The sequence below is a fragment of the Erpetoichthys calabaricus genome, chromosome 17 (assembly GCF_900747795.2).
Source record: "Erpetoichthys calabaricus chromosome 17, fErpCal1.3, whole genome shotgun sequence".
NCBI lineage: Eukaryota > Metazoa > Chordata > Cladistia > Polypteriformes > Polypteridae > Erpetoichthys > Erpetoichthys calabaricus.
In genome coordinates this window covers 69,993,337-70,014,494 of record NC_041410.2, presented here as the reverse complement: position 1 = coordinate 70,014,494, position 21,158 = coordinate 69,993,337, and the positions used below count along the sequence as shown (strand labels likewise).

Genomic DNA, 21,158 nt, shown 5'->3' with positions numbered 1-21,158 from the left:
GAAATCTTCCTCCAATTTTGCCATAAAAAGATTTGCATAGTGAGGTGCAAACCGACATCCCATTGCAGTCCCCATTTGTTGTAAGTAGCAATCCTGTCCAAAAGAGAATAGATTATGTGTCAGAGTGAATTTTATCATTTCTATTACTGACTTTGTGGGTAAATCATGTTGTTTGAGGTACATTTCACATGCCAATATGCCATCATCATGGGGGATGTTAGTGTAAAGTGCCTCAACATCCATTGTGGCCAGTAAGGTTCCCTCAGGTAAGGGGCCTAAAGCAGACAGTTTTTTTAAGAAGTCAGTGGTGTCCTGGATGTAGCTGGTTGTGTTACGGGTGAGGGGTTTAAGGATCTGCTCCACCCAACCTGAAACATTTTCTGTAAGGGAGCCAATTCCTGAGATTATAGGTCTTCCTGGGTTCCCTTCTTTGTGGATTTTAGGAAGCATGTAGAAGTAACCCATTTTGGGGTTCTCAGGAATTAAACTGTTTACATGATCCCTGATGTCAAGAGGAAAGCTACTTACTATTTTTTTTAGTTCCTTTTTGTAGAGATCTGTTGGGTCTTCTTGCAGTTTGTGATAATGCACAGTATTGGACAATTGTCTTTGTGCCTCCTGTATGTAATCTGACGTGTTCATGATGACTAAAGCACCCCCTTTGTCTGCTGGTTTGATAATGATTTCTGTATTTTCCCTTAGTGAATGTATGGCTCTCCGCTCATCCCTAGTAATGTTTTCTATCCGATTTTGTTGCCTGTTTAAGATTCCTGTTTTCACTCTCTGTCGGAAATCACTCTCTGGCTTTTAATGTACAATGTAAAAAGGAAAGATGTATTCCCATAATACTGTGTTTTTGCATTGAAGATAGGACCCCTGTATCTCTTGAATCTTTCACGCTGAGTTTTAGAGAGTAAGTATTAATAATATTTTAGCAAAAAATGCATGTATTTTGCACATTTTGAGCAAATACACCGATAATGGACATGTTGATTATGTCACACAAGTTACATGAGAATTTTTTTTCTTTTTTCCACGAACATTTTTCACATTCTCTACTATTGGACCATTACTTTCCATTATATCATAAACTGTTTTCTCTTGTTCTGCCTGAAAGTATGAGATTAAAAATTTCTCTTGGTCACCAGTACAAATTACATGGGCTAAGTAACATATAATAAGTCATTTTTATGTGTAGAATTCCTTTAAGTATTTAAATAGTTTTGAGTAAAAGTCAATTGTTCTTGTATGGTGTGGTGGATTTATACTGTATGCATATCAAAATGTCTATTTATCTCTCTCTAAATCTCTCAAAAGGATATATTGTGAAAGAGTAAGCACAATTTTATATTTTAATATATAAGAATTTTGGCGTAAGAGGTGAAATAACACATAGGTGTCACACAAATAATTAACCTTTAATTTCACCACAGCATAACCATGCAGAAAGTAAACCAATTACAGCTTTCAGAAATATCGTAATAATATTGGGAAATAGTAAGAGGTTTTCTTTCCAATATACTGTATACACCTTTGTAAATCAGCTTCATCTGGTAAAGTTTTGCACATAAACTGTTGGAAAATGACAGCAGTGAATTTAAATCTTAATTTACTTGGAAAAGGTTTGTATCATTCTGTAACAAGGCTGGCATTCCATCCATGTCTGGTTTTGGTCTTGTCAAGCACTGGTTAGTAGTGATCCTGTAATGGAAAATGTAGGTTCAGGCAACTGGTGAATGGGTGAAGGTTTAAAGCACTCTGTGACGAAACTGCAGTTGCGAAATAAGGTATCATTTTTGAGATAATGCCTTTTTGCAGCCTCATAAATAAAAACTTCATAATTGAGAAAAGTAACTTAAAAGTAATTTTTAGTTAATTAACAGTGCATTACTGAATTTAGAGATGTCAGTTCATTTTATAATGCAGGTTCAAAGAATATATGCTACTTACCTGGTTTCAGAAATATAATAGTAATAATGATACTGATGACAATACTGTGATTGTCACTCTCCCTAGGTTTGGTTCCTGTCTCGTGCAGTGCTGCTGGGATAGTCTATGGATCCTCACAACCCTAAAATAGATAAGATGGTTAGAAATTGTGTGGAAGAGGAGGCGGTTAGGATGAATCTATGGATTATGGATTACTTCATGGTGTGGTAAGTAGCACTAGTACCTTGCACCAAGTGCTTGCACCCTGATTCACTTCTCCACTGTGACAGCATCTGTGTACAGCCTTCAGTCTTTCCTCCTACTGTTTGAAAAATGTGTTGATATGTTGATTCAGAACAACTTGGATATGAATGTGCTAGTTTACATGTATAGATGATTTTTTATTTATATTCCTCCATCCATTTTCACACCTCCATAATCAATTTGAGAGTCACAGGTGGCTGAAGGCAGTCCTGGCAGCACTGGATGCAAATGGAACCATGTTATGTTTCATACAATCAATTTTAAGGGGCTTATTTGATGTAAATAACTACTGTTTCACCAGATACTGTAATTGAAACAGATATTCTCTAGACAGAATAGATTGGACAGACTGTAGACTGAGACAGGTGCAACCTAGTGGCATAGTTGTTAATGCTGCTGCCACACTGCTCCAAAAGCCAGTCTTGTCCTACCTTGTGTGTAGTTTGCATGTTCTCTCTGTGTTTACATACTTTTTTATCTGGGTGCTCCAGTTTACCTCTTACATACCAGAGACATACATGTTACTTTAATACTACTACTACTATTACTACTACTACTACTAATAATAATAACACTAATAATAATAATAATAAAAATAATAATTTGATAATATATTAGACTGATTTAAGAGAGTGTGGTGGACCTTGCACGGTCACTCTTTCCAGGCCTAATCCTGATTCAGTATAAATGGATTTAAAAATAGACAGATGGACTGAGAAAAGTGACACTCTATTCACTTTTACTGTCCGTGGAACCCACAGTTAATGCTTTTCATAATTTTTATATACACAGGAACACACACTGAGCACCCTATTCTAGCAAACTGTTAGAAACTTAACAATATCCATGCTGATGCTCCCTTCCAATTCTAGAATCCACTCTGAATTGTTTTCTTGTAGTATCTGCTCCAGACAGAAACACATACAATACATAGTTTGGTTTACATTTACAGTTCACAAGTAGCACCACCCAAAAAATGTACAGAACAGTGAAAAAGTAAAGAGACTTTTCCTCTCCACAGTTAGCTTGCAATAAATAATCCACCCAATGTCTATCACTAATGAAATTAAATCAGCAGCCATCAGATTTTGAATAACACGGTGAAGCATGTCTGACTCAAACATTCTAAACACCACATCAGTTAATATTTTAACTTGTTTAGTTTGCTTTGACTTTACCTCTGTCATGTGATGAAATATAAACAGGCATAAACACACCCATACATATTAAAAAGAAACAATTACGTATAAATAATGGAAGCAAACTATTTGAACAGGTTCGTGCTTTGTCTGTACAAATAATGAATATAATTAACTTGCTCAGCTATTCTAAGAACACCTCGATAAACATGCAACTAGCCTTTCATTTCCAAATCTCTTTTTCATACCCTTGCCATTCTTCTACTCACTGGTGAGAATTTATGGCAACTCAGCTCTTGTTTTTGGAGATTACAATGCTCACATTCTCTGGCCTGTTTTAAGTGGTTAAGAAATTACTCGGATGTACTAAAGCTAATTTGTGGTGCTGTCTCTTGGAGGCCACAGCCATAACTACAATCCCAGAGCTGCCAGATGGTATTCACAATAATAATCACAATGACAAGAGAGTTTTCTTATAATTCCAAGGATAAACTGACAAATTCAAAGTTACTAACGGAGGCAAAACCTCTAGTTACAGGAAGCTAAAGCTTTCTAATGATTTGCTATCAAGTTTGAGGGATGCCCCATTACCTTAACATTTAAACAAGGCTGAAGACCAATTATCCTAACTAAGTGTATTCCTGATAGAGCTGGTAAATCCTGATAATTCTGTCGAGCTGTTGTTGCAGTAAAAACATTGAAAACACTCATCTAGGGCCAACAGTGCTCATCAGTTGTAAGTTCCTCATTACACATTGACCAGTGGCAACATTGTTTTTGCCTAAAGCAACCAATAACTAATGTTTCCATTCTCTAATCCGGGGACATTGCTTCCCCCTATCATCTCAGCTTTATGTTTTCTTTAATATGACTAAATATATAGACACTTTCCTGCCATTTCTTTGGGGAGCATAAAAATATCAATCCCTCCATTCTTTTTTTAACAAACCACCTTTTATTCTACATATTTCTGCAGGGAAATTAAATAATTAGAAAATACAAAATGAACTTCAGTTTCACGGATGTGTTCTCTCAAAAGGTGTCCATGTATTGTAGGAATGTTGTGGGTGGGGTATGGCAGCCTGCTCAAATTTAAGTTTATGTTTGACAATAATTCCTACCATTTTCTTTTTCTCCAAGCTTAACTTAATGTTGAAATAATTGCTTAGTCATTCTACATGGTAATGCACTAAATATTTTATTTCTGAGTGAATTTCTGACTTAATAATTTTCTGCTTATACGTATATACTCTACTATGAGCAAGTCTGTTGTCAGCAGTTCCAAATTAAAATCAACACTGATTGATTTTCACAGAGTCCACACTATACTATGCTAATATAATTAAAAAAGTGTAAGGCATAGTGAAAGTGTGTATAAAATTAATATTCCTCTCATCAGAAATATTCCAAAATTAAATTAAGGTGGACTGAACACTTGATATTTTCCTTTTATTTAAACTGTTTAAACTAAAATGAAAAGATAATACAGTATGATGAATCAGGAATTTAATAATAAAAAATGAGTTAATCAATGACACTTAACAAAGGAACTTTTTCAACTTGAGTAAGAAAAAATCTTACTTCTTGGTAGCTTTCAAGTGAAGTGTACTTTAATTACATTGTAGTCGAGGAAAGAACTGCACATCACCACTGGAAAATATTAGGACACCAACCCAGTCATCCCTGTTTAATTCCAGCAAAAATAAATGTGATATGTATTATGCATGCCAGTACAAGGGAGTTTTAAAATCAAGATTGGTGTCAGGCTAGGTAGGGTTTGAGCTGCAAGGAATGAACTCCATCCTGCGGTAATTCAGCGAAAGACTGAACATCTGTTTCCAGCCACAGCGGGACTTATAGGTGGGGGACTGGAAGGGGTGGAATTAGTTACTCTCACTGGGTGTCTTCTCTGTGCTGCAGAGGGAACAAGATAGTAGACATTTAGTGACAGTGCCCCCTCTTGTCCAGGAGCAGTAGTGCATACCAACACATGAGCCTGGAGAGTGGTCCACAGACACACATGTGTGACAACATGTTGGATGTATGTGATTCATTTAGTTTTTCTTTTGTTATTTATTTTACTGTACCATATCCCACTAACATCTTTTGTCTTTTACTCAGTGCCGGATTAACCAATAGGCACATGTAGCATATGCTACGGGCCCCGCAATTTCGGGGGCCCCCAAATGGTGGACCCAATATTTAATGAAAAAGTGTAGCATTGAAAAACTGGTCTTTAAAAATATTATCTTTACGTTTTTAAACTGTAAATTTCTTACACAACAAAACTTTAGGGGCCCAACACATAAAATTCACATAAATATTATAAGATTCTTATTATAATCGAGAGTAAAATGATTATTTAGTCCGGTTTGAACTGTTCAGAATCTAAACTTCAGATGATGCAGACCAAAAGGGCCCCCAAATTTGAAATGTGCTACGGGCCCCCAAAGCTCTTAATCCGGCCCTGCTTTTACTGTATCATTAACATTCAGTCCTTACAAACAGAAATTTTAAAATTAACATATTCACAGAAATATCCATTCTTTTAATGCATTCTGCTGAAAGATGTTTGCATCATATTTGTACAACAGAAAAATGTGTACAGTGTGATGTCATTACAAATAATCAGCATTGCCATGTCATCTGTCGTTTTCTTACCAGCTTAGTCCTAAACTGGGTCACGGGGGGTACTGAATCGTATCCCAGCTAGCATAGGGCACAAGGCAGGAACAAACCTGAATAGGGCACCAGTCCATCACAGGGTGAACAGGCAAACACATAACCCCACACACCAACCACGCACTAGGGACAATTTACTATCATCAATCTACCTAACTTGCATGTCTTTGGACTGTGACAGGTAACTGGAGCACCCAGAGGAAACCCCACGTAGGGAGAACCTCGGATACAAACCCTGGTCTCCTTAGTACGAGGCAGCAGCACTACAACTGCACCACCATGCCACCAATAATCAGCATTGGATACGTACAAATTATGCCATGGGAGTCCCCAACATTTCCTCTGTTTCTGACCAGTATAGGAAATGTTAAAGTTGTAGACTAGAGTTTAGTTTTTCTTTCCTCTGCTCTCATCCTTCAGGTAGCATATTTAAACATTATATTTTTATGTACAAATTGCATAAAATTTTGTGTTGTTTATATATGTTCAGGTCTATTTTATTTACTCGTGCTTGTAAATGTTTGCAGTGCTCTAAGCTTGCAAAGAGGAAGTGTGCTGTTTAAAAATGAAACTTTTATTTTTTTTTATCTCTGCTCAAGCTATTTATATACAGTACTGCATGCTTTTCCTATATTTTGATTATTTTTAGTACTTATACAATCAAAGCCTTTATATTTTATAATCTGTAAGCTTAAATTGATTGCCAATATAAGGGCCTAAAGTAAATAACAGAATTCTTCAAAACTGTCTGTAAAAAAAATAAACACAAAAGACAGAGAGACAAGATAACAAGTAATAGTACTCTTGTAATTCAGTTGTTTTTGGGGATTTTCCAACTTGCTCCTTCTTTGTATTGCTTTAATCTCAGTACCATCACAAAAATACTAACAAAAAAATGAGTACAAAATATCCTGAAGTATATAAACCGTATGACTGTATCTACATCTATGATTTCAATGTAAAGCCTGTTCTAGCTTTTTTTGTATTTTATTTTAAGTACATGATATCTAGGATGTATTCCATCCATACAGTATGGTACACAGCTTTTTAATTGGATTTTCTAAAATGTTTTCATGCCCTCTAGGAAGTTTTATAAGTTGCCATAATAGGACTAATAGGAAATTATCTTACATAAGATACATGTCATGGGACCCTCTGCAGTATTAAAGAACCAACAACACAGATCACATTTTGGCAGAAAGTGACCATTTTTGTGCATTCCCAGAACAAATATAAAAAGGCTCTCATCTCTCCTGTGGTATATTTTCAAGGTAGTATGTGCCAATATTTTGAAATGACTGCAGTGGCAGAGCATCTGTGTGCCAGTTTAAAATGTATGTGCATAGAATTCTTTGATGAGGTTTCCCCAAACAGTCCTCTGGCTGGGAGGTTATGATGGCTTGCTCAGGTCCTTTTTAGCTGAAAAAAAACTGAGAGATATATAAAATTGTGGCAAATCCAGTTATTATTTGAATTGAGACATACTGTAACTGAAATCTGGAGAATGAGTTAGAAAAGTCAGCATCAATAAAAAACAAAATACTGGGAGGCAGTTGTGAAGAGACTCCTTTCATTTGAAGGGATGAGGATAGCCTTAGAAATATTTTTCTTGTGGTTCCTATAATGTGTAATGACCACAATGACTAAATATGTCAGTAATGCATTGTGAATATGAAAACGCCTGTTAAGCAATACAGAAGATGTATGGAACTAACCCAAAGTTAAACTAATTTCCTTAATATGAAGTAAGTAAAGCATGACCGATTGTTAAAATTCTGTTCAGCATTGTTGCCAGAATACAAGTAATAAAAAAGATTTTCGACTTTGAACATTGTAACGTCTTGTATGCGTCTGTTCATTTTAACTCAATCAATAGGAACAAAACAAATGCAAAATGACCCTCATCTCTGATAAGATGGAGGTAGCTTACTTGCAATATACAAAATTTTATCAGGTGCTAGAGACTCTGTACTTGCAGGACACATTTAGATTGTCTTAGAATAGAGCGCATACTTCAGAGAAAGTAAGGAACCAGCCATTCTGCAACTTAAATGTAGCTTAATCAAATCTCATCCTACAAGAAGAACAAATAGTAATTGCCAGAGACAATTGTCTATGTAGTTGTGCCAGCCGTCTGGATTAAGAGACCACTCCAATATTGAGTAATTGCTTTTAATTCACTCCTCTATAGATCATGAAGACTCTAGCTATACTCCTCCTCCGTGCATTTGTTCTTTTAAATCCTGAAATTTTGGCACTTGGCTCTCTTTTCATTGGTGTGCGCCTATTTATTTATTGAGATGTGACAACTCTGGGAGTATCAAAATCTAATTTATAGAGGTTAGAGAAAGGGAGAATTTGTTCCAAGTAGGAGGTATTTGGCAAAACTTCATCATTAAAGTGTGCATCAATTTAGCCAGAACATCTGGTCTGGCAACCTTGGTTGTCTGAAAAAAAAAAGATTAGATTAGATTAGCTGGGCATTTTTTATTGAAAAATACTCACGATTAACACACCATTTGCACATTAATGTTTATTTCATTTTTAAATGAAAAGAAAATGTTTCATTATTCTGATCTGAATCTTCTTTCAAATGATCTAGTTTGGAGCATTAGCAAAGTTTTAAAGTTAGACAGACCTGGACAGCAAATTATGGGGTGCCCATAAATGATTGCTCTGATTAAAGTATATAATCATTTTCTCATGTAAAATCTTACGGAAGTTTTTTTTTTTTTGCAGACATGTATGGTTGCACAAAGAGTTTTTCTATGTATGTGTTTGAGTCATATACCTGCCGTTAGCAGCACTACAGCAGTTAATTGAAAATGGCATCTGTCACTGAGAATGAACAGTGTGCTGCTTGGCTTGGAGAAACAAAACCTTCTATAAGTGTTCAGCAATTGTTTAGAACAAAGTATGGATAGAATCCAGCTAATGTGAAATTCATTAAGTCATGGAATACTTTTTCTTTCTTTTTGAGCTAAACTGCTTGTGAATACCACTTTTAATTACAACATATTTGCATGCTTTTAATATAATAATAATTTATGGATACCCTGTATTGTTTTCAGTACAATTAATCCAAAAATAACATTATGCCCATTCTTATAATTTTTATTAACTTGTCCAAAAGAAAAAATCACTCGGTGTTAGGCTCTGCTTGTACACTTTACAACTGAATGAGTAGCTTTTTCAGCCATCTCTAATTAAGTCAATTGAATCCTGTCATTTCATACTAGTCAACCCTCTTCCCAACTTAATGACAGTTGTTACTGTTGGCAGTCATGTAAATGGGAATTGAATGTATCACATCAATTTTTTTCTTAATATGTTCATCCTTAATATTTGTATGTCAGCTTGTGTGCTGACTCTTAATTGTCCAAGTGAGAGTGAATCTAGGTGTGTGCGTGTGCCCTGCAATGGGCTGGTATCCCCTTCCTAGCTTTGTTTCCACTTTACACCCCGTGGTGCCAGAATAGCCTCCAGCCCCCTTGACCCTAGTAGAACTGGATAGGTTTTCTCAAGAGCAGGAACAGCTAAGACATATGACCGGATTAATGAGTATAAAAATAGACAGTAAGCATTAACTGTTCAAACATTTATATGTGGGAGTTTTTCCCACATCAACGACTTATGTTTTCTCACAGTTAGCGTGAAGTATGCAGCCAGGAAAAGATATTCACAGGACGTTATGCCTGAGTGGAAACTTTTATATTTGAAATGAGTAAGCTATGTTTATATATCATATTGTCTTCATTTAAAAAGAGTGGCTTAATTTTAATTGCTGAGCATCATAGAAAACAAAAAAGGTTTTGTTTATTATAGGAGATTTTACCACAGAAAACAGGAAAAGCATAACTGCTCTAGAGTCTGAGCGGCTTCTACAGATTTTGAGTTTTTTCCCATATGATGTCAGAAAGATGCAAGCAAGACTAAATTCTGATGGGAGTAGTTGGGGAAAATGCTCCAAGTAACCATCTGTTATCTTGAAACTATGCAGACCACTTTTAAAAAAATGTGTTTATGTTTGACAAGAATGAGTGCCACATTACTCACACTTTTTATTTCCGGCTTGTCTTTTTGTTTATTTTACCTCTTTCTGTCTTTATTTTTGGCCAAAGAAGAGCTCCATTCAAGATTTATAAACTAAATTAGCACAAGGAGATGTGTGTACTATTACCGACTTAACAAATGAATTATCTTCCTCTTCTTTTGTGCCAATGGAAAGTCCTTACAGTCTTACTATTAAATGGGAAACTAATATGAATGTGGCTGCAATTAGGAACAGATTACCTTGAGTTGTTTAATTAAGAATATTTGTGTTTATCTTTAAAATGAATCCTACACTCAGGTAATGCTCATGTTGAGTTTGTTAAAACATTGTCCTTGTGTCTGAATGGGTTCTTCACCGGGTGCTCTGGTATTCTTTCCACATTCCAAAGACATGCTGATTCGATTGATTAACAATTCCAAATTAACGCTATGTGATTATGTGAGAATGTGCCCTGTGATGGATTGGCAACCTTTCCAGAGTTGTTTTCCTGCCGTGTTTCAAGTGCTGCTGGGATAGATTTCAGGCTTTTGTGACCCTGAATTGGATTATTTGGGATTAAAAATGTTATGTTATGAAAATATGACTTTAATGCACATTAAATAAAAAAAATAATTTTACTTTAGCTGACCAATAACATCAATCCATTCATCCATCTAGCCATTCACATTCTCAAACTGCCCTTTCTCTCACAGAGTCAAGGAAAGGTGGAACCTAACTTGTGGCAAAGGGTAAAAGACAGGAGTCAGCAAAAGAAATGCACATACCCTCATTCACAAAAGGCAGGCTAATTTCGAGTCACCTATTAACTTAACATGCACTTGTTTAGGATGTAGAAGATAACCACATCACTCATAAAAAAGGTGCAGATACTAGATGAAAATTTAATATCTTCTAGCTCAAGAATCAATTCCATCTTATTTGAGCTATATAGCAGAAATGCTTACCATAGCATGTCCATACCTTTCCAATCACAGACAGATAAGGAAGTGAAATTTCTCACAGCCTTTAAACCCTAACCCTCATATTCTATAACCAATATACAACTGGGAATGTAAGTAATGGTCATTAGGTGAAATGCAGTGATGAGACTTGTTTCTAATTTTTTGTTCATAACTTCTCTCTCCAGCAACTATGGGTCTTGGATTAAAATTAGAGGCTGTTGACATCACCAAAGATCAAATCGTAGTGAAACAGGAATACAGCTACCAGGTATGTATTGAATTCATACTCTTGAACTCAAATTAAAAATAATAAATAAATAGTTAGGGATCTAAATGTAAACTTGGTCAACAATTTAAGAGTGCCACCGAATGAGTAATTAAGTGACAGAGCTCAAGTCAAAGATAATATGGCTGCCTATTAGCTTCCTTTTATACTTGTGCCAATTTAATAAGGAAGGCACACGACAACAACAACAACAACAACATTTATTTATATAGCACATTTTCATACAAAAAGTAGCTCAAAGTGCTTTACATAATGAAGAAAAGAAAAATAAAAGACAAAATACAAAATTAAAATAAGACAACATTAGTTAACATAGAAAAGGAGTAAGGTCCGATGGCCAGGGTGGACAGAAAAAACGAAAAAAAAACTCCAGATGGCTGGAGAAAAAAATAAAATCTGTAGGGGTTCCAGGCCATGAGACCGCCCAGTCCCCCCTGGGCATTTTACCTAACATAAATGAAAATAGTCCTCTTTGCAGTTAGGGTTTTCACGGAGTCAATTGATGATGATGGTCATACAGATTTCTGGCTTTTAATCCATCCATCATTGTTGGAACATCATGGAGCTTTGGGTAGATGGTGGTGGCGCAAGCCACCACCAAAAGGACACCGGAAAAGGAAACAGAAGAGAGAGTAGGGGTTAGTTCAGATTTTGAATGAATAGTTATTATAATGGATTGGATATACAGAGTATCAGGATTAAATTACAGTGAAGTTATGACAGCCAGTCTTTCCTTAAAGCCTGCAAGGTAAGCAAGCTATGCCAAATTTTGATTCTTCATTTTATATAACAGAATGTCTTATGGTGCAGAAAGAAACTTGAGGACCCACAAGAAAAGTGCACCAGCAGAGAGAATATGTAAACTCCATGCTGACGAACATCATCAAGGAATCAAACCATTGATACCTGCTGTTTTACCAAAACAATTGAAAACTAGCCAATAGTATAAATGCATGTTGTATTTAAAAGTAAAATTTATATTTCACCTTGATTGAACAACAGCATTACTTATTGTTAATTCAGATATACAGTACCTGAGCATAACTGCAATTTAATAAATGTAATCCTTTTTAAGGGTGTTCTTATAAAAGGAGAAAGCACCTAGTGTGTGTTATCACATGACTTTCATTCTGTCCTCATCAAACAGCATGGTTCCCATTGGACTGATTTGTTGAAATGTGGTACATTTATTGTTCACGGAAATTTGTCAAGAAAGTAAACTTTACATCTTTAGAAATCTTGAATAAATCATACAGTACACATTTTTGAAAATTTAAAAACTCTCATTTAAAAATTCATTGGTGAATTTTCAGAATTGTTTATCTTAAAATAGAAAAACATTCTGTCTATTAAGTGAGTTTATTTCAACTTGAATATTTGCCAGTTTTACAAGTCTGATTGCTGCTTCTGATTTTAAAATAAATCCCTGAAACCTGCTATTGAACCACTAGCAAAGTCGCAGCATCATGCCAACTGTTTGCATGCACCCTTCACAACCACCAATCAAAAAAAAATCATGAATCAGTCAATCCAATTTTTACATCACTCTAGTGTCTATGAAAGCTATTGGCTACATTGGCTCCCTGTAGCAGCACATATTAAGTTCACATCCCTGATGCTTGCCTACAGAGTAGTCAGTGGGTCAGCACCTGTGAATATGGAGACACTGGTTAAATGCTATGCTCCTTCTTGCCCACTCAGGTCTGCCAGTGAACAGCGTCTGGTGATGCCGCCTCAGCATGGTATCAAGTCTCAATCCAGACTCTTTTCCTGCGTAGTTCATAGTTGGTGGAAAGGGCTGCCTACTTCAATCTGAACTGCTGACTCCCTCAATGTATTTAAGAATCTCCTGAAAATCCATCTGTTCTGTGAATATTTGTCTAATTGATTGAAAAAAAAAACCCAAAACTTTGCTCTGTGATCTTTCATATTGTTGGTTAATTTGTTGTTAAAATAAGTTTAATTACTTTATCAATTGTTAATCTATGATTGCATATTTATTAGTTATTACATCTTTTCACTTGTGTCAATCAAAATTTGTTACTTGTCCTACTACACTTGCTGAACAAACAAGCCCTGACCTTATATTACTTAATTATGTTTACTTGTTTTGTAAGTCACTTTGGATAAAAGCGTTTGCCAAGAAAATAATTGAAAATGTAACATAAATGTATTTCAGCCACCACAAGCCTACTTGGTCTTGGTTTTTAATTGCTTGATATTATAAAGTATCAATGATAATAATAATAAAAATAATAATAATAAAATGCTAATAAGACCCTATATTTTATGTATTCTACTAACACATGTAAGTACATTTTATTATCAGTCATTTTTTAATATGACTTATTGCTACAAAATTATTTAATATACATAAAATATGATATCAATGTTTATGATTAAGTAAATAAATAAAAATACTCCAACTTTAAAAACAGTGTCCTGAACATACCAGCATGTGGTGTCATGTGCATATCTTAATTACAAAGTCAAAAGGAAAAAATATATAAATCAATATACAGTATTTTACAAAATACTTAAAAATGTAGATTTTCCTGAAAACCATACATACAACTCATAATACTTTTAAAATTATATGAAAATGATTCACTTGACCAATTGGATGAACTTTCTTAATTCTTTTCTGGCTTATATAGGAAATTACAGTCCTATACTTATAGACATCAATTGCTTTAAACAATACGGTTTTTACAATGAATCCTAGTACCATATATCACAAATACCAGCCTTCCATCTGTTTTCTTAGCCAGCTTTATCCATTACAGAGTCTTAGTTTTGGAAAGTCGACAGCAATGTCCATATGCATCTATAAATACAGTATATATGTCTCTCTATATATATTCATTACATAGTAGAAATCCACAAAGGGAGAAAAAATGAATCACATATCTTAAAATAGACTTTTATTGCTGAGCTTTCAATGCCTACCAGGTGTCATCATCAGAGGAAATTGATTAGACATACAGGAATGAAAGGCAGTTTATGGCAAATGAGGAGGAGGGTAGGTGGGTGTAAGAGGGGTGGATTAGTAAGGAGGGGTCTGGGTTATTATTTAGGATTTCTTCTTTAAAGGCCTGCATATGCTGGGTTCATGTCCAAATGTCTGGTAATAGAATTTTCATTTGATAGCTCTCTGGCACGTTTAGTATTTGCACTGAATCTTACTTGCACCATATCCAATTTAAGCGTGTGTTCAGTTGAATTAGTATGTGCATAAATCAGTGACTGTGGATCCCTCCTTCTCACAGCATTGCGATGTTCTTGTATACGTGTTGCGAGTGTTTTAGATGTTTTTCCCACGTATATAGATAGGCTTGTACTGCATGGTATATTGTACACTACATTTCATACTGTTCAGTAAAACTGTATTTAGTGTTTCAGAATTTCCACAGTGGCCAAGCATTCCTTAATGTTTTGAATCGCAAGGCAAATCTCTCCAATCAAAAGACATTCAATGTGTTAACGAAATTTAATAATCTCAGATATGCACAATTAGTGGCACTACTAAAATAGCAAAGTTAATTACTGGAAAAGACTCGGCAAACACATATTTGTGTTATTCATTAGGTTTTTTTAAACCAAAGTAATGAATGATACAGGACCAAATATAATACTATGTCCAGTGACTAATTTCTGAAGTTACAGGTAGTCCAGTTCAGGCATAAGGAATAGCAAAATGTGATTACTTATGTCAGATAACTTGAAAAAACAATACAATAAAGGCCATATTATGAGATTTCTTAAATGACCAAGTTTAATTTAATCAAAGTACCTGTAAAATGGGGTAAATATAAAAAAGGAAAAAATTATTTAGAAAATTAAAACATCAAATTTGTGAAATTTGATTTATTTTGAATACTTGATGTGATGTTACTCTTCGGTAAGTGTTACCATTCAGCTAATGTCTATACAGTGATTCAATCTCATGACAGAAAACTAAAAAGTGATTTTCTAACAAGCCTAATTTGAAAAGTATGTTTTTATAAGGTTAGCTTTAAAGAGTTTGTGCAGATTAACATATTTTTATATTTACTAATTCAAGTGGCAATAACGTAATAATTTTTATATTTCTAGTGTTATTTTTATGCAGTGTTTAGTTTTCGAACAAATAGGCAGTATAGGCAGTATGTGCACATCATAAGATAAATCAGGTAGCCACAACAATATAATTGTTTATAAACCCCACTCTGAAATCACCCAAAGCCAATAAAAAGCCCCCCATTTGTAGTTATTCTGAGGTGAAATCCTTCCCTCTGCCATACATGAATTCAAGCTCTGAACTATATATTTTTTGTAAATTAAAGGTATGGAAATTTGAGGCTTCCATTACATATCAAGTCATACTGCTATTTATACATTAAAAATAATTCATTTAAAAAATAAGGGTTACATCTATAATAATAAAAGGCAAAGCCCTCACTGACTCACTGATCACTAATTCTCCAACTTTCTGTGTAGGTAGAAGGCTGAAATTTGGCAGGCTCACTCCTTACAGCTTACCTACAAAAGTTAAGCAGGTTTCATTTCGAAATTCTACGCGTAATGGTCATAACGGTCGACAACGTCTGCCATGTTAAACTTTTTTATTTATGGCCCCATCTTCACGAAATTTGGTAGGCAGCTTCCCTGCGCTAACCGAAACCGATGTACGTACTTATTTTGGTGGTATGACGCCACTGTCAGCCGCCATATTGAACTTTCCAACGGTCTTTGTTACTTATGGGCCCATCTTCAAGAAATTTGGTACGCGGGTTCCCAACGCTAACTGAATCCTACTTACGTACATATATATGTCCATAGCCTGCAGCCCGGTCGCCGTGTGAGGCGGCGTTGGGTCCCCCATCCCCACGCCTCCCACGTAGTTGGCTGCCTGCCTATATAAGGCCATCCGTCGCTCCGGTCTCTTCATTCCCTTCCTTGCTTCGCCACGGTATTCACGTCTCCCTGCTGATAACTGCAGCCTTTTTATTTAATCCACGGCTTCTCCACTGTTTTATTGTTCGTTTATTATGATTATAGTTATTGTGTAGGTATTTTAGACTTAGTTTACATTGTTCAGGTACCCATTTCCTTTATCGTTCCAACCGTACCCCCATTAACATGTCTATCGAGGTGATCACCATCGATCAAAGAACTGTCACTTACCGAGTGGTTTCCATGCCCGGAGATGGCGACTGCCTTTTCCATTCTCTGTGTTACATATTGCACAGCCATATCAGGCTCACTCTTGATATCCTGAGGAACATTGTGTCTTATGTATTGAATGACTGGGACAGGTTCAAGGTGTGGACTGATGACGGTACAGGAAATAATTATACTACACAGGAGCACTATAAGAGTGGAATGCTTAAGCCCTTCACCTATAGTTCTGCATGTGAGTTGATGGCTGCCGCTGAATTGTTCGGTTGTCGCTTTCAAGTGTACCGAAATGGCCAAATATTTTACACCTTTGGACAACTGCCAATGCCTCTTAAACATCTTAGATTCACAGGTGATGATTTGAGTCGTGGACACTTTGATGTTTATGAATGTTTAAACTCTCAAAGCTGGATGCGAAGTTATTGATGAAACCCATTTCAATTTAAATGCCTCCAATTTCCAGTAAGGCTCTGCTTCGCAATGACAATTAATAAGTCTCAGGGACAGACCCTACAAAAGGTTGGCATTGATTTGAGGCAAGATTGCTTTTTTCACATGAGCCAACTATACATTGCATGCTCAAGTGTAAGCTCAGCGCACAGCTTGGTCATATTACAACTGGAGGGCCGAACTGACAACGTGGTATCCTTAACAAATAATTATTGGTATATTTTCCCTCAGTTTAAAAAGATTTACTTTTCTTCTTAATAAAAATTTTAAAGCAGTACTTCACCACTGCGAAGCGCAGGTATTTTGCGAGTAAGAAATAAAAGGTAAAGTACCACTTCCGGTTAACATAATTGCCCAAAAGTTGAAAGAAATCTACATTTTCTTCCTAATACTTGCATGCAAAATTTGGTTGACCTAAGTGAAAGCATACTCAAATCATCGTGTTTACATACAAACACACAGACAGACACACAGAAATAATTCCAAAAATGGTATTTTTGGACTCAGGGAGGTGTAAAACATTGAGATTCATCAAAATCTTGAAATGAAATTTTTAGAGGATTCTAATACTTTCACTATACTTCATAAATGAGAAACTCAGGGTGGACTAAAATGTTGAGATTCATCAAAATCTTGACATTGAATCTTTGGACGATTACAATACTTTCCCTATACTTTGTATATGGGAAAGTACAAAATAAAAGGCACACAAACATATGCACACACGCTATCCATAATACCTTGTTTTTAAAGAAATATCACCTTTAGTTTTACCTAATAAGAGTTTGGTACTTAACAAATTAAGAGCGAAAAAAATGGTAGTACTTCAGAACTTTTAAATTCCTGTGTATGATACGTGAAGACAAAAGCCTGAGAAATACTGCACTTAACAATCCAATATAAATATTTACTAAGTACTAAGTGAAAATATTAAATTTTTCAGTTATCCTAGGCAATTTGCTGTTGTCCGGAGGTTTTCAAAACATGGATGTCCATTATTGTTTGTTAAAGGAAATATGTATCAGCTACCTTTACAGTCACATATTCAACATCCATCGAGGCAGAGAGATTTTGAAGCATTAGAAAGTGAACCACTGGGTTGACAGTTACACCTTCACAAGTGATTCACTCTGTGACCCACAATTTGCCAACTATAGAAATATGTAAATAGCAGTATCCTGGGTTTAAATTATGATTCGGTTACTGCCTGTACAGAATTTTCATATTCTGTCCATGTGTGGGTGAGTTTCTCAGAGTCATGCAAACTGCCTGCTACATCACAAAGACATAATGTGGTTTGAAACTTCCGCATTATCTTAAGTAGTGCTCATTATTTTCTATTTATCTTAATAAACGTAAATGAATTTGAATTAGTTTTCTCATTGTAATCTATTGTTATTAAAGGAATTTTTAGTGAGGAATATAGCTGTGAACTGCAGCAGAGTGGCAGCTTTGTAGTTTTCCTATTCACACAGGGATCAAGCCCACTTGCCAACACAGTCATTAAAATGAATTCCAGTTTTTGCCCTAGGTGTCTCAGAGCTCAAATATCAGTACTATTGAATATACACCAGGAATATCATGTCAAAAAGACTTCAAATACAAGTCTTTGCCATAAAATCTAAAGATAAAACATAAACTTTCATTTATTTTGAGAAATCCGCTCTAGATGATAATTGGAAATGTATATACTGTGACACTGTATACTGAAATGTATTCCATGCGCTCATGAACTCAGACATTGTATAATGCAAAAAGCTATGCAACACCAAAAGAACTTCATGTATAGTACAATGCCATATGCTGTGCACTTTGTACAAATAATGTTAATGCGTAAAATGTGCTTATGCATTTGATTTTCATTTCACTTTCCATTATGTCAAATCAGTTAAAATAAGTATGATGAGCTGCAATAATGTACGAGCCTAAAAATGATGAGTTTACTTAAAGGAATACACCATCCAAAAATTGTATTTTTTTTCTGTTACTTGCCCCATTTTAATTTGTAGTGATGGCAGAGAAAAAAAAAATTACTTTCATGCTTAAATGCAGAACAGAGACAAAGTTTCTTATGTATTGGGGGTCTATAGTGAGCACATTGGACAACGGCAAACAATATAAAAAATCCATGAAAAAATCTCGTTACTTATGTTGCATGACCCCCATCTGAGGTTGTCCAGTTGTATGCTCACAATATCACAAATAAATTTATTTTTACTAAAGTATTGTTAAATAAACAATTTAAGAAAAGGCTCTCTTGAATAATAATAATAATAATTCTTTACATTTATATAGTGCTTTTCTCACTGCTCAAAATGCTTCAGTGAGTGGGGAGCCACTTCATCCACCACTAATGTGTAGCATCCACCTGCCATTTTTGCCCCATCACAGTCACCAAACTTTAGCTGTTAGGTGGTAGAGAAAAGCCAAGCAAAATGACACCTTTTATTGGCTAACTAAAAAGATTACAATATGCAAGCTTTCGAGGCAACTCAGGCCCCTTCTTCAGGCAAGATGTAAGAAGGGGCTTGAGTTGCCTCGAAAGCTTGCATATTGTAATCTTTTTAGTTAGCGAATAAAAGGTGTCATTTTGCTTGGCTTTTCTCTACATTCATAATGGCTAACATGGTACAACACCCTAGTACTGCTGTTAGGTGGTGAAGTGGTAAGAGAGATAGCCAATTAGAGACAGGGGATTATTAGGGGACTGAATAGTTCATGGTGTGCAGTTTAGCCTGGATATTGGGATACACCCTTCTCTTTATGAAGGATGCCTGGGGATCTTTTATGAACACGAGTCAGGACCTCGGTTTTGCATCTTATTTGAAGGATGACGCCATTTTTACATCACAGTGTCCCCATCACTGCACTGGGATATTGGGATCCACATTCAGAGCACAGGGTAAGCTGACCTTGTCAATACCTCTTCGATCAGAAACCCAGGCTTTTTCTAGATGGTTACCCATCCAAGTACTGTCCAGGCCCAAACATGCTTTGCTTCAGGTGGATGACCTGTTCTGAAGTGCATGTGGTATGGCTGTAGAAACACGGTCAGATGTGAACAAGCATTGAAATTGAAGACCCACCTCCTTCACTGGTCTTGAGTTCAGCCCAATAAGAGCTTATTCATTGGCTAATGTTGTGCTTCACATAAGTACTAAGCAAAAATGTGCATGATTCAAAGTTAAAGAAAAGCAAATAAAAATATTATCAGGAAGAGAATTTGCTTCGTACTTGTGCATATTTATAATGCTTCAACAAGCAGAAGGTCAAATCAACTGTGCAGTTTCACAGACTACCACTAACTACTCCAGCTTTGGTTCACCTCTGTTAATATAAATTTAGCAACAAGAGGTAAGTAGGCCAACAAATCAAATGCTTGCTTGTGTCTTCCATTTTTGTTTATGAGAGTTCTTTCTGAAGATGATTTATTTAACAATATTTTAGTAAAAATATTAAAAATGTTCGGATTTTGAGTATTTGAATAGACAACTTGACATGTGGAATATGGGACACGAGTAAAGTAGGAAACTTTCATGGACTTTTTTGATATTATTTAAAAGATGCCTATTATATTAAAACTTTTGCTATCTCCTTTCTGCATGAACATATTTTTCCCATCATTCTTTATGAGCTAAGTAGGATAAGCAATTTTTAGAGAAATATAATTTTTGGATGGAGTATTCCTTTAAGGAAAAATAGCAAACAAACCCTTACTACCCTTTTGCTTTTAGTTCTTTTGCATGGAAATGTGGATTTAAGTATCATATTCCATTCACATTTTTCTCTTCCATTTAACTTTAATTTAATCATACATTGTTTAGTTAAAGCATTTCAATGTGTTTCTATTATGAATACTTAATAAATGCATTTAAAATCAATAGGATCTAATAATAAAAGAAGTGTTTTTGAAAGGCTCTTTTTCAGAAAATATATTAGACTTTAATAACATTGCTGTTTGTATTTATTTGGCCTAAAAGTTTACCTAAATGAACTTACAAGATGCAAATACATTACAATTGTTTACTTGTACATCCTTAGGACTGAAGCCCTTGTTGCTTAGGGTTAAAAAGTCAAATGGTCTCATCACTAAAGTAAACTGTCAGCCTGCTTAAAGTGTCTTTCTCAGGCTACAGATGATCAGGTTTAATGAAAAATTGACTTAGCCATCATTATGAATGCTTTGTCTGATAAGAATGTCAGGAAAAAATAATTGTCTGCTGATCATTCTTCCTTCTATTTTTCAAACTGAT

General features: G+C 35.3%; 1 long non-coding RNA gene across 6 annotated transcripts in view; it reads left to right on the top strand.

Moving 5' to 3' along the window:
- Positions 1–21,158, top strand: part of LOC127526173 (uncharacterized) — a 78,312-nt gene that overhangs the window by 40,620 nt on the left and 16,534 nt on the right. For all 6 annotated transcript variants that reach the window (XR_007933800.1, XR_007933797.1, XR_007933801.1 and 3 more), the window contains 2 exons: positions 2,017–2,156; positions 11,195–11,277. This is a non-coding gene — a long non-coding RNA (uncharacterized LOC127526173). The remainder of the gene's footprint in view (positions 1–2,016; positions 2,157–11,194; positions 11,278–21,158) is intronic.